This window comes from Mytilus trossulus, chromosome 10, assembly GCF_036588685.1.
Source record: "Mytilus trossulus isolate FHL-02 chromosome 10, PNRI_Mtr1.1.1.hap1, whole genome shotgun sequence".
NCBI lineage: Eukaryota > Metazoa > Mollusca > Bivalvia > Mytilida > Mytilidae > Mytilus > Mytilus trossulus.
The window spans coordinates 28439347-28451371 of NC_086382.1; positions in this window are offsets into that span (position 1 = coordinate 28439347).

Here is a 12025-nt window from a genome sequence, read left to right on the forward strand (position 1 = left end):
TTGAACCAATATGAACGCATACTTATATACTAAACTAAGTCTTCTGTGCACGTTACTCTTTGACATTTAATACGAATCCATAACTTAAATAATCGATAAAAAGTATATGATTTGGTTGCATGCAGTTGATCCAAACTTCGGCTATTAGTTTAGGTTTCGTTGCCGAAGTCTACCAATCGTAACCTTGATAAATGATGGAAGTTATTATTAGCACGTGTTTATTAGCACGTGTTTATTAACCATGTTTATTTGATGTTTTCCTAATTTACTTCAGTTTCAATTTGTTAATTTCACTTTGCCAAAGCAGTTGTTTAAGGATTTCGTGTGTATAATGTTTTCTTTAAGAATCTGTTAATACTAGTACTAACTAGAACTTCCATACTTTCTTGTCAGTGATGTTCCGACAGGGCGGAGTATTTTGACTGCCATTTGAAAATAAGGGTATATATAAAGGATATAATCAGATATTTCTCCTTGCAACAGGCTACCTACGGACCTCTGATAAAGATGGTGAAAGAGTTCTCAACATACGAAGAACGTGACACTATCTATGCACGAAGCATTGCATTCAAAACCACCATTTTGACTTCTGGTTTAGATTTAAAACATCCCACAAAGCCAAACGAACCTATCACTTTAGCAAGGATTTATTATAAAACACCTAGTCAAAGACATTAAGGCAACACCATGACAAAATAAAAATGACGAACACACAAATAGAAATCCACAAAAAACTCAACAAAAGAATAAAGATTGATCAAAATAATATCTACTTAAACCACCAGTGAACCCCGGTGCTCTAGAAACAAACCCAACAAAATATCATGGTAAACTCTGATGCTCTGGAAGGTCAACAGTGCTTGCTCCCCTAGTGATATCTGTTTTGTTACCCAAGTTGAAATCTATTGATAAAATACCCGCTAATAAGGCATCACACCGTATCTGATTGGCACATGTCTTTAGATTAACCCGGCTAATACGTCACGAATGCTATAAACGATCGGTATGATAATTATCTAACACATAAACTTGACCTAATGTGAAAGTTCCAAATGTATATACGGTTTTCGGAAAAAGAAGAAAGAATAGATAGACAAGACAGACTGTAAACAGTGAAAACAACCCAAATATTGAAACAAAAATACAACACTTTTAAGAAAGAAAAAAGTCACATGTAACCCTTATTATAAACCTGGGGATAACTCACTTAAACCTTCGGTTATTAAAGAAGTTCCTTGTGAGAAGCAATCTCCTATGTGACAACAAGGATATGATACGCAAGCTCTAAGATATCGTTTCAACTGTACGTTATGCTATAGATGTACGGGCTGCTGTAAGTTTGTAGAAAAGGTAGGATTTCCTGCTCTATTACTGAAACCCTTCGTACTATTGTGTTAATGATGGCAAGTTAGATTCTTGGATATCAAATAGGGACTGGAAGAAGAACGGGATTCTAGCTACGAGAAATGGAACGTACCAGTGATCATTTGCAAAAAAGATATTGGACAATGGACAACCAAATGAAATAGTGAACGTTACACTGAACATTTGCGAAAAAGATATTGGACAATGGAAAACCAAATGAAATAGTGAACTTACCACTGATCATTTGCAAAAAAGAAATTGGACAATGGACAACCAAATGAAATAGTGAACTTACCAGGGATCATTTGCAAAAAAGGAAATTGGACAATGGACAACCAAATGAAATAGGGAACTTACCAGTGATCATTTGCAAAAACGATATTGGGCAATGAACAACCAAATGAAAAAGTGAACGTACCACTGATCATTTGCAAAAAAGATATTGGACAATGGAAAACCAAATGAAATAGTGAACTTACCACTGATCATTTGCAAAAAAGATATTGGACAATGGACAACGAAATGAAATAGTGAACGTACCACTGATCATTTGCGATAAAGATGTTGGACAATGGACAACGAAATGAAATAGTGAACGTGCCAGTGATCATTTGCAAAAAAGAAATTGGACAATGGACAACGAAATGAAATAGTGAACGTATCAGTGATTATTTGCCAAAAAAAAGATATTGGACAACGGAAAACCAAATGAAATAGTGAACGTACCAGTGATCATTTGCGATAAAGATATTGGACAATGGAAAACCGAAGGAAATAGTGAATGTACCAGTGATCATTTGCAAAAAAGATATTTGACAATGGAAAACCAAATGAAATAGTGAACGTACCACTGATCATTTGCGAAAAAGATATTGACAATGGAAAAACAAATGAAATAGTGAACGTACCACTGATCATTTGCGATAAAGATATTGGACAATGGAAAACCAAATGAAATAGTGAACGTACCACTATTCATTTGCGAAATTGGACAATGGACAACCAAATGAGGAAGTGAACGTACCACTGATCATTTGTGAAAAAGATATTGGACAATGACAACCAAATGAAATAATGAACGTACCACTGATCATTTGCGAAATTTGACAATGGAAAAACAAATGAAATAGTGAACGTACCACTGATCATTTGAGAAAAAGATATTGGACAATGGACAACCAAATGAAATAGTGAACGTACCACTGATCATTTGCGAAAAAAGATATTGGACAATGGACAACCAAATGAAATAGTTAATGTACCAGTGATCATTTGCAAAAAAGATATTGGACAATGGAAAACCAAATGAAATAGTGAACGTACCACTGATCATTTGCGAAAAAGATATTGGACAATGGAAAAACAAATGAAATAGTGAACATACCACTGATCAGTTGCGAAATTGGACAATGGACAACCAAATGAAATAGTGAACGTACCACTGATCATTTGCGATAAAGATATTGGACAATGGAAAACCAAATGAAATAGTGAACGTACCACTGATCATTTGCGAAAAAGATATTGGATAATGGAAAACCAAATGAAATAGTGAACGTACCACTGATCATTTGCGATAAAGATATTGGACAATGGAAAACCAAATGAAATAGTGAACGTACCACTGATCACTTGCGAAAAAGATATTGGACAATGGACAACCAAATGAAATAGTGAACGTACCACTCAGTCGGATTATTTGCGAAAAAAGATATTGGGTAATGGAAAACCAAATCATGACGGCGTCCATTAAACATTCGGAAGAATGGCTTTACTGTTCGGATCTCTTGTTTCATTACTTTCTTTGCAGAAACACCTTATGATAGGAACATAAGCCTTGTGAATGTATCAGCTGGGAGATATTTGCTCTATATTGAAGATGCTTCTATAAGGTTGCAACACAGAAATAAAAAAAGTTTATGAAAGTCTAATCATCTGTTTTTTCAAGTTTATTGTATCTGGACATACAATCATGTAAATGAGATTATAATCATTTATAATCATTTTGCTTAAAATGTGTTTTTTCCTGATTATATAATATTGCAGGTGGACGTTACAAATAAAGTAATACGAATGAATGAATACGTCGGCTAACAAATATCTACAACTGGTTAGACCCTCTGGTCATCTCGAGGTATTTTTTTTCAATTTTTAAAAGTTTATTGAAAAATCTTCACTGCTAAGATTACTGAATATTAAAGATTATAAAATCTCTAAAAAAAATGGGAAACAGTTTTAGCTAAACTTAAAAGTGCGATTTTTTATTGCAATAATTTAAATATTGCTTATTCAAAATTTTGCGAACAAAGACGTAAATTAAACATGTCACATTGTCAGTTTGAATTTGAAAAGATAAATCTATTTAATGTTATTTATTCATTGATATTTTAAATTTTTATTTGATGTTTGGACAACATGTTTATTCTAATTTAATAAATTACTGATGATATGTTTTGCCAGACATACATAATCAAATATGAGTGCTTTTGTCTTTTTTTTTTTTTTTTTTAATCCTAAATGAGCTTACTGCATTTTGAAATTGTATAAATACATAAAAAGTGATTTAGCTAAACGTAGTTTAGACAGTAACAAAGCAAAAATGATAATTAAATATCAGATGACAACAAGAGGTCAACTAATATTCTGCTTTACAAATAGACAGGTGTTTTAAGATGTCAACTTTTTTAAATGTCCAAGGAATTTAGAATTGTAGTTAATAAATTAAACAGAGACTATCAAAACATATTGACGTAAAAGAAAGCAAAAATGACTACACGAAAACTTGACGCATCTCAGTAAAATGTGAAGATCATATCATGTTGCTACGGTCAGGTATCAATCATTACTATGCAGGCGGTTGAAATGTGTTCTTGAAATGGGGAATACAACAGTACAAAGACATACAATCTTAGACAACACGCAAACTACAGTTGCCCTATTGGAATTTAACATGCATGTAGTGGGGTATTATTATTATTGAGACTCGATCAATAATGTAATGATAAATGCTTATTCGGTTCAATCCTCTTGAGAGGTCCACATTTGAAGTGTGTTTCATATATATTAAGGTTGTACCTAACACTACAGGGAGATAACTCTGTAAAGTCAGCTAGACGTTTTAATTACGTTGTGTTGTAAAAGGAATATTAAGCTTCTCAATGATCAAACTTGGTGTTTGTCAAATTGCTATATAACCAGTGTAATTTTTCTGACAAAACGGTAAGTTCAATTTTTTTTTAATTTCTATATTTGATAAAGTATTTACTTTGACAAAATTATATGAAAACGAGCCAAATTAATTTTAGTGAAAGTGTTGGGTACCACCTTAAGGGTATATATATTTGACTAGAAGACCAGACACAAGTTGGTTCCTTTTTCCTTTTTCCTTTTTCGATATTCAAATTTTGAAAAATATTACAAGTCCAAACTAATTTTTTTTTCCTTCAAATTTTTTTTTCCTCAAATTTTTTTTCCTCAAATTTTTTTTTTCCTCAAATTTTTTTTTTCCTCAAATTTTTTTTCCTCAAAAATTTTTTTTCCTCAAAATTTTTTTTTCTAAAAATTTTTTTTCCTCAAAATTTTTTTTCCTCAAACTTTTTTTTTCCTCAAAAAGTTTTTCAATTTTTTTTTCGTTTCCTTATTCGGTTTCTTTTTCCTTATTCGATTTTAATTTCCTTATACAGTTTCTATTTCCTTATTCGATTTCCATTTCCTTATTCGATTTTCATTTCCTTATTCGGTTTCTTTTTCCTTTTTCAATGTTCATTTCCTTTTTCAGTTTCTATTTCCTTATTCGGTTTCTATTTCCTTATTGGATTTTCATTTCCTTATTCGATTTCCATTTCCTTATTCGATTTCCATTTCCTTATAGGGTTTCTTTTTCCTTATTCGGTTTCTATTTCCTTATTCAGTTTCCATTTCCTTATTGGATTTTCATTTCCTTATTGGATTTTCATTTCCTTATTCGGTTTCCATTTCCTTTTTCGATATTCAAATTTTGAAAAATATTACAAGTCCAAACTGAATTTTTTTTTTCCTTCAAAATTTTTTTCCTCAAATTTTTTTTTTCGTTTACTTATTTGATTTTCATTTCCTTATACAGTTTCTATTTCCTTATTCGATTTCCATTTCCTTATTCAATTTTCATTTCCTTATTCGGTTTCTTTTTCCTTTTTCAATGTTCATTTCCTTTTTTCGGTTTCTATTTCCTTCTTCGGTTTCTATTTCCGTATTGGATTTTCATTTCCTTATTCGATTTCCATTTCCTTATTCGATTTCCATTTCCTTATAGGGTTTCTTTTTCCTTATTCGGTTTCTATTTCCTTATTCGGTTTCTATTTCCTTATTCAGTTTCCATTTCCTTATTGGATTTTCATTTCCTTATTGGATTTTCATTTCCTTATTCGGTTTCCATTTCCTTTTTCGATATTCAAATTTTGAAAAATATTACAAGTCCAAACTGAATTTTTTTTTTCCTTCAAAATTTTTTTCCTCAAATTTTTTTTTCCTCAAATTTTTTTTTTCCTCAAATTTTTTTTTTCGTTTACTTATTTGATTTTCATTTCCTTATACAGTTTCTATTTCCTTATTCGATTTCCATTTCCTTATTCAATTTTCATTTCCTTATTCGGTTTCTTTTTCCTTTTTCAATGTTCATTTCCTTTTTTCGGTTTCTATTTCCTTCTTCGGTTTCTATTTCCGTATTGGATTTTCATTTCCTTATTGGATTTTCATTTCCTTATTCGATTTCCATTTCCTTATTCGATTTCCATTTCCTTATAGGGTTTCTTTTTCCTTATTCGGTTTCTATTTCCTTATTCAGTTTCCATTTCCTTATTGGATTTTCATTTCCTTATTGGATTTTCATTTCCTTATTCGGTTTCCATTTCCTTTTTTGATATTCAAATTTTGAAAAATATTACAAGTCCAAACTGAATTTTTTTTTTCCTTCAAAATTTTTTTCCTCAAATTTTTTTTTCCTCAAATTTTTTTTTTCCTCAAATTTTTTTTTTCGTTTACTTATTTGATTTTCATTTCCTTATACAGTTTCTATTTCCTTATTCGATTTCCATTTCCTTATTCAATTTTCATTTCCTTATTCGGTTTCTTTTTCCTTTTTCAATGTTCATTTCCTTTTTTCGGTTTCTATTTCCTTCTTCGGTTTCTATTTCCGTATTGGATTTTCATTTCCTTATTCGATTTCCATTTCCTTATTCGATTTCCATTTCCTTATACGGTTTCTTTTTCCTTATTCGGTTTCTATTTCCTTATTCGGTTTCTATTTCCTTATTCAGTTTCCATTTCCTTATTGGATTTTCATTTCCTAATTGGATTTTCATTTCCTTATTCGGTTTCCATTTCCTTTTTCGATATTCAAATTTTGAAAAATATTACAAGTCCAAACTGAATTTTTTTTTTCCTTCCAAATTTTTTTCCTCAAATTTTTTTTTCCTCAATTTTTTTTCTTCCTCAAAATTTTTTTTTCTCAAAATTTTTTTTTTCCTCAATTTTTTTTCCTCAAAAAGTTTTTCAATTTTTTTTTCGTTTCCTTATTCGGTTTCTTTTTCCTTATTCGATTTTAATTTCCTTCTACAGTTTCTATTTCCTTATTCGATTTCCATTTCCTTATTCGATTTTCATTTCCTTATTCGGTTTCTTTTTCCTTTTTCAATGTTCATTTCCTTTTTCAGTTTCTATTTCCTTATTCGGTTTCTATTTCCTTATTGGATTTTCATTTCCTTATTCGATTTCCATTTCCTTATTCGATTTCCATTTCCTTATAGGGTTTCTTTTTCCTTATTCGGTTTCTATTTCCTTATTCAGTTTCCATTTCCTTATTGGATTTTCATTTCCTTATTGGATTTTCATTTCCTTATTCGGTTTCCATTTCCTTTTTCGATATTCAAATTTTGAAAAATATTACAAGTCCAAACTGAATTTTTTTTTTCCTTCAAAATTTTTTTCCTCAAATTTTTTTTTCCTCAAATTTTTTTTTTCCTCAAATTTTTTTTTTCGTTTACTTATTTGATTTTCATTTCCTTATACAGTTTCTATTTCCTTATTCGATTTCCATTTCCTTATTCAATTTTCATTTCCTTATTCGGTTTCTTTTTCCTTTTTCAATGTTCATTTCCTTTTTTCGGTTTCTATTTCCTTCTTCGGTTTCTATTTCCGTATTGGATTTTCATTTCCTTATTCGATTTCCATTTCCTTATTCGATTTCCATTTCCTTATACGGTTTCTATTTCCTTATTCAGTTTCCATTTCCTTATTGGATTTTCATTTCCTTATTGGATTTTCATTTCCTTATTGGATTTTCATTTCCTTATTGGATTTTCATTTCCTTATTCGGTTTCCATTTCCTTTTTCGATATTCAAATTTTGAAAAATATTACAAGTCCAAACTGAATTTTTTTTTTCCTTCCAAATTTTTTTCCTCAAATTTTTTTTTCCTCAATTTTTTTTCTTCCTCAAAATTTTTTTTTCTCAAAATTTTTTTTTTCCTCAATTTTTTTTCCTCAAAAAGTTTTTCAATTTTTTTTTCGTTTCCTTATTCGGTTTCTTTTTCCTTATTCGATTTTAATTTCCTTATACAGTTTCCATTTCCTTATTCGATTTTCATTTCCTTATTCGGTTTCTTTTTCCTTTTTCAATGTTCATTTCCTTTTTCAGTTTCTATTTCCTTATTCGGTTTCTATTTCCTTATTGGATTTTCATTTCCTTATTCGATTTCCATTTCCTTATTCGATTTCCATTTCCTTATAGGGTTTCTTTTTCCTTATTCGGTTTCTATTTCCTTATTCAGTTTCCATTTCCTTATTGGATTTTCATTTCCTTATTGGATTTTCATTTCCTTATTCGGTTTCCATTTCCTTTTTCGATATTCAAATTTTGAAAAATATTACAACTCTAAACTGAATTTTTTTTTTCCTTCAAAATTTTTTTCCTCAAATTTGTTTTATCTCAAATTTTTTTCTTCCTCAAAGTTTTTTTTCCTCAAAATTTTTTTTTTCCTCAATTTTTTTTTTCCTCAAAAAGTTTTTCAAATTTTTTTTCGTTTCCTTATTCGGTTTCTTTTTCCTTATTCGATTTTCATTTCCTTATACAGTTTCTATTTCCTTATTCGATTTCCATTTCCTTATACAGTTTCTATTTCCTTATTCGATTTCCATTTCCTTATTCGATTTCGATTTCCTTATTAGGTTTCTTTTTCCTTTTTTAATAATCATTTCCTTTTTCGGTTTCTATTTCCTTACTCGGTTTCTATATCTTTATTGGGTTTCTATTTCCTTACTCGGTTTCTATATCTTTATTGGGTTTCTATTTCCTTATTGGATATTCGTTTCCTTATTCGATTTCCATTTCCTTATTCACTTGCACGTGATTTTATAGGATTAAAATTTATTTTGTGCACAAGAGAATGAATCAAACAGTCCTTACTGGAACTGAGTTGCCTCGACCTTTATATTCTAAATATAGATTTGCGTTTCTGTATGGCTATATTTCTGTTTTTTGTATATTAAGAAAAGGATTAGAATAAAGAATGTTTTCTAGTACTTAAATATAAATTGGAATAATCAAAAATTACTTATAAATAATATTTTACTTGTACCTTACTGGTGTCGTTAATGACTACATAGACGGATCCAGGGGAAAGGGGGGGGGGGGCTTGGGGACTGCCCCCTTTTTCGTGGCAAAAATTTGGTTGATTATATAGAGAATCACTGAAGCATGGATGGAGCGCGCCCCCTTTTTATGAAAAGTTCTGGATGCGTCACTGAACTAGTACACGTGTTAATGGCAAAAATGAGTTCAAAATTGTGTTGATTTCTCATTAAAATATTTTTTTATTAATTAAGCTATCTTTTCGATCATTTGAGCAACATTTTTCATAAAACGCAACACACATTGTAAAACTACCACTGTCTTTTTCCTTATATTTTGTCAATTAACTTTTTATAAAATTGTTGATTATATTAATTACTGAAAGAATGAATATAAATTTTATGACACTAACGAAAATAATTTTTTGAGTAGAAATATTTGTCATCACGATGTTACTTCATCGTGTTAGCTTATTATTATTAGGTCACTAGATATCGTTATTACATTAATATTTGTAAATATAGTCGCGAGTAAAATCGCACATGCCTGCGAGTAGTATAATATAATCTACGAGGGGTAATATTAAACCAATATCCATCCATTAATCCTTTTGTCGTACAGTATTGCCAGAAAAACTTCATACAACACAGCGTATTTTGTTCACTGATAACAGCAATAATTTGACGCTATATTTACACTTAGTCTAATGCAATATGAATATGTCTTTCTAACTCTTCGTAATGTTCTACGGTTCTGTCTGAGTTTTCTCTCTCGGCTTACTGCGAAAAAGATATTAAAAAAGGGCATGTTTCGAAAATGTATAGAGCATATTGATTTTATAAGGGTTTTTTTTATAAAGAAAAAACTTTAAGCCCCACGGTAAAGATAATTGTCCAAAAAGGAAGGATGCCAAGTAAATACGATATCAGCCATATCTCTATGCATAATTGTTCAAATTGAAGATGTAAACGACCTTGTATTTTTTATAACTTCATTCCGGATGTCTGATTTTTTTTTATTATCTTTATTCAATTCTTCAACATATTTATATACAACAGATTACATATTACACAAAATTATCACAAGGCAATGCTATTAAGTGTAATGACATTACATAATCAGTACAGTAATAAAAAATCACGCGTTTTGACACCTTCGGTTTCTTGTAACAGAGTGTTAATTTTTAAAAAGTATGTCTGATGATGTCTCCCTGGACTTTTTTATCTTGATTCTATATCGCTTGACGTGTGTTGAGACTGATATAATTAGAATTATTGTTAAATTTATAAGCGACATGTACATATCTAGAAATGCTCTATTAAGCACTAAATAACTTTGTGGTACCACCTCCGCATATAATGTTTATAAATTTGGTATGATATATATATGTTTGTATGTTTGTGTATAACAGATTTGTATTGTCTTGGTATCAATCCTGTAATGTTGGATATTAAAGCGATAAAAATTACTTTCTTACTTACTTACTTACTTGACAAGCACGCACTGTCTGAACAAGTATTTGGTTTTATATTAATATTGTCATTTTTCTTTTGTTATTAAAAGGTAAATTTATTTTTTTCAAATACATTTTATTTGATCATGTTTTCTAAAAACTTACCAAAATAAATACAAAACTTTAACATTTTATAATGATACATAAAGTTATTACAAACAAAATTTATAAAGTTTTAAATTTGTTTTGTAATTTAGCTTCTTTGTATCTATGTTGTTTCATGGGGAAATAACTCTTAACTATAAACCTTTCGTACCGACGGTTACTTGCAACGGTTGCTTGAAAGCATAATCGAGTGCACACACTTTTGTTTTCTACGAATACAAGAAGAAACCACATGAAATTAGTCCCAAATTACAGCTAAAAATTCTCTAAACAGTTCTGCATATGATTCCTAAAACATTTGTTGATATAAAGTGTATACATCAATAATTTTCAAAAGTTAAATGACGGCTCCCACTTCGTACTACAGTTCGAACGGTAGCAAATCTGGAAACCTCTAGTAGAGATTTTCAATAAAATGACATACGTACCTAACTCGACGTACGCACGTAACGGGACCGGTTATTGCTAACCAATTAATTTGGTTAAATGCGTTACTCAAGTTTTCACTAAGTATTCCTAAACTATGAAACACATTCATAATAAATTTTATCAATATCAAATATTTTTAAGATGCTGAAAAACGAAAGAAATCATGATTTCTATATATCACGTGATTATTGATATTCCCGCCTAAACTTCACTGTCATAAGACCACGTATATATACGTATCTTTACCTATCATACGATTCATTGGAGTTGTCTTTCATAGTTTTGACAATGACTTTGATTTTCAGATAAAATTGCAAAATTTAATGAACCTATTATTTGATATTTTAATTGTATTGATTTTGTTTGTCGTTATCAGATAGATTCTTCTTTTTGATTTTTTATGTTTTATAATATTTAAATTCCGTGGGTATTAATTTATATAGATTATGTCGTAATTTCAGAAAAAAATTATCTCAAAATGTTAATCAGAACGTGTCTCAGTTAAAGTTGAAAACTGGGATTGCATCATACTCATTTCAAACGTTCTCTCCCTCTGCACTTAATCTCCTCAATTTATAATCTTCTAAAAACAAATTCAACAGGGAAAACGTACGTAAACGGGAAGAAAAGTGAATATTTAAAAAAAAAAAACAATTCCAGGTCATGTACTTCTTTAAATTTTAGTAGTTGACATATTATTTTCTTTCAAATGAAAGTCAACGAACATTATAAAGGAAAAATGTAGTTGATAATAATGTGTGTAAATAAATGTGTACACCAATTCGTTAGATTGTAATTTAGAAGGTGTACTTGATTATCAATTGATGACTAATAACCTGCATTGACCACTGTGGATAGTATTTATAGTAATTTGCTAAAAATATCCTGTCCCCAGTATTTCTTATTAAAAGTAGATGAGAATGTCAATTTACATAGCTGTTACATTTTTGAGACAACTACTAAGTATATATAATGTCACTTCAGTCTTTACGGGAATATTCTTTTACT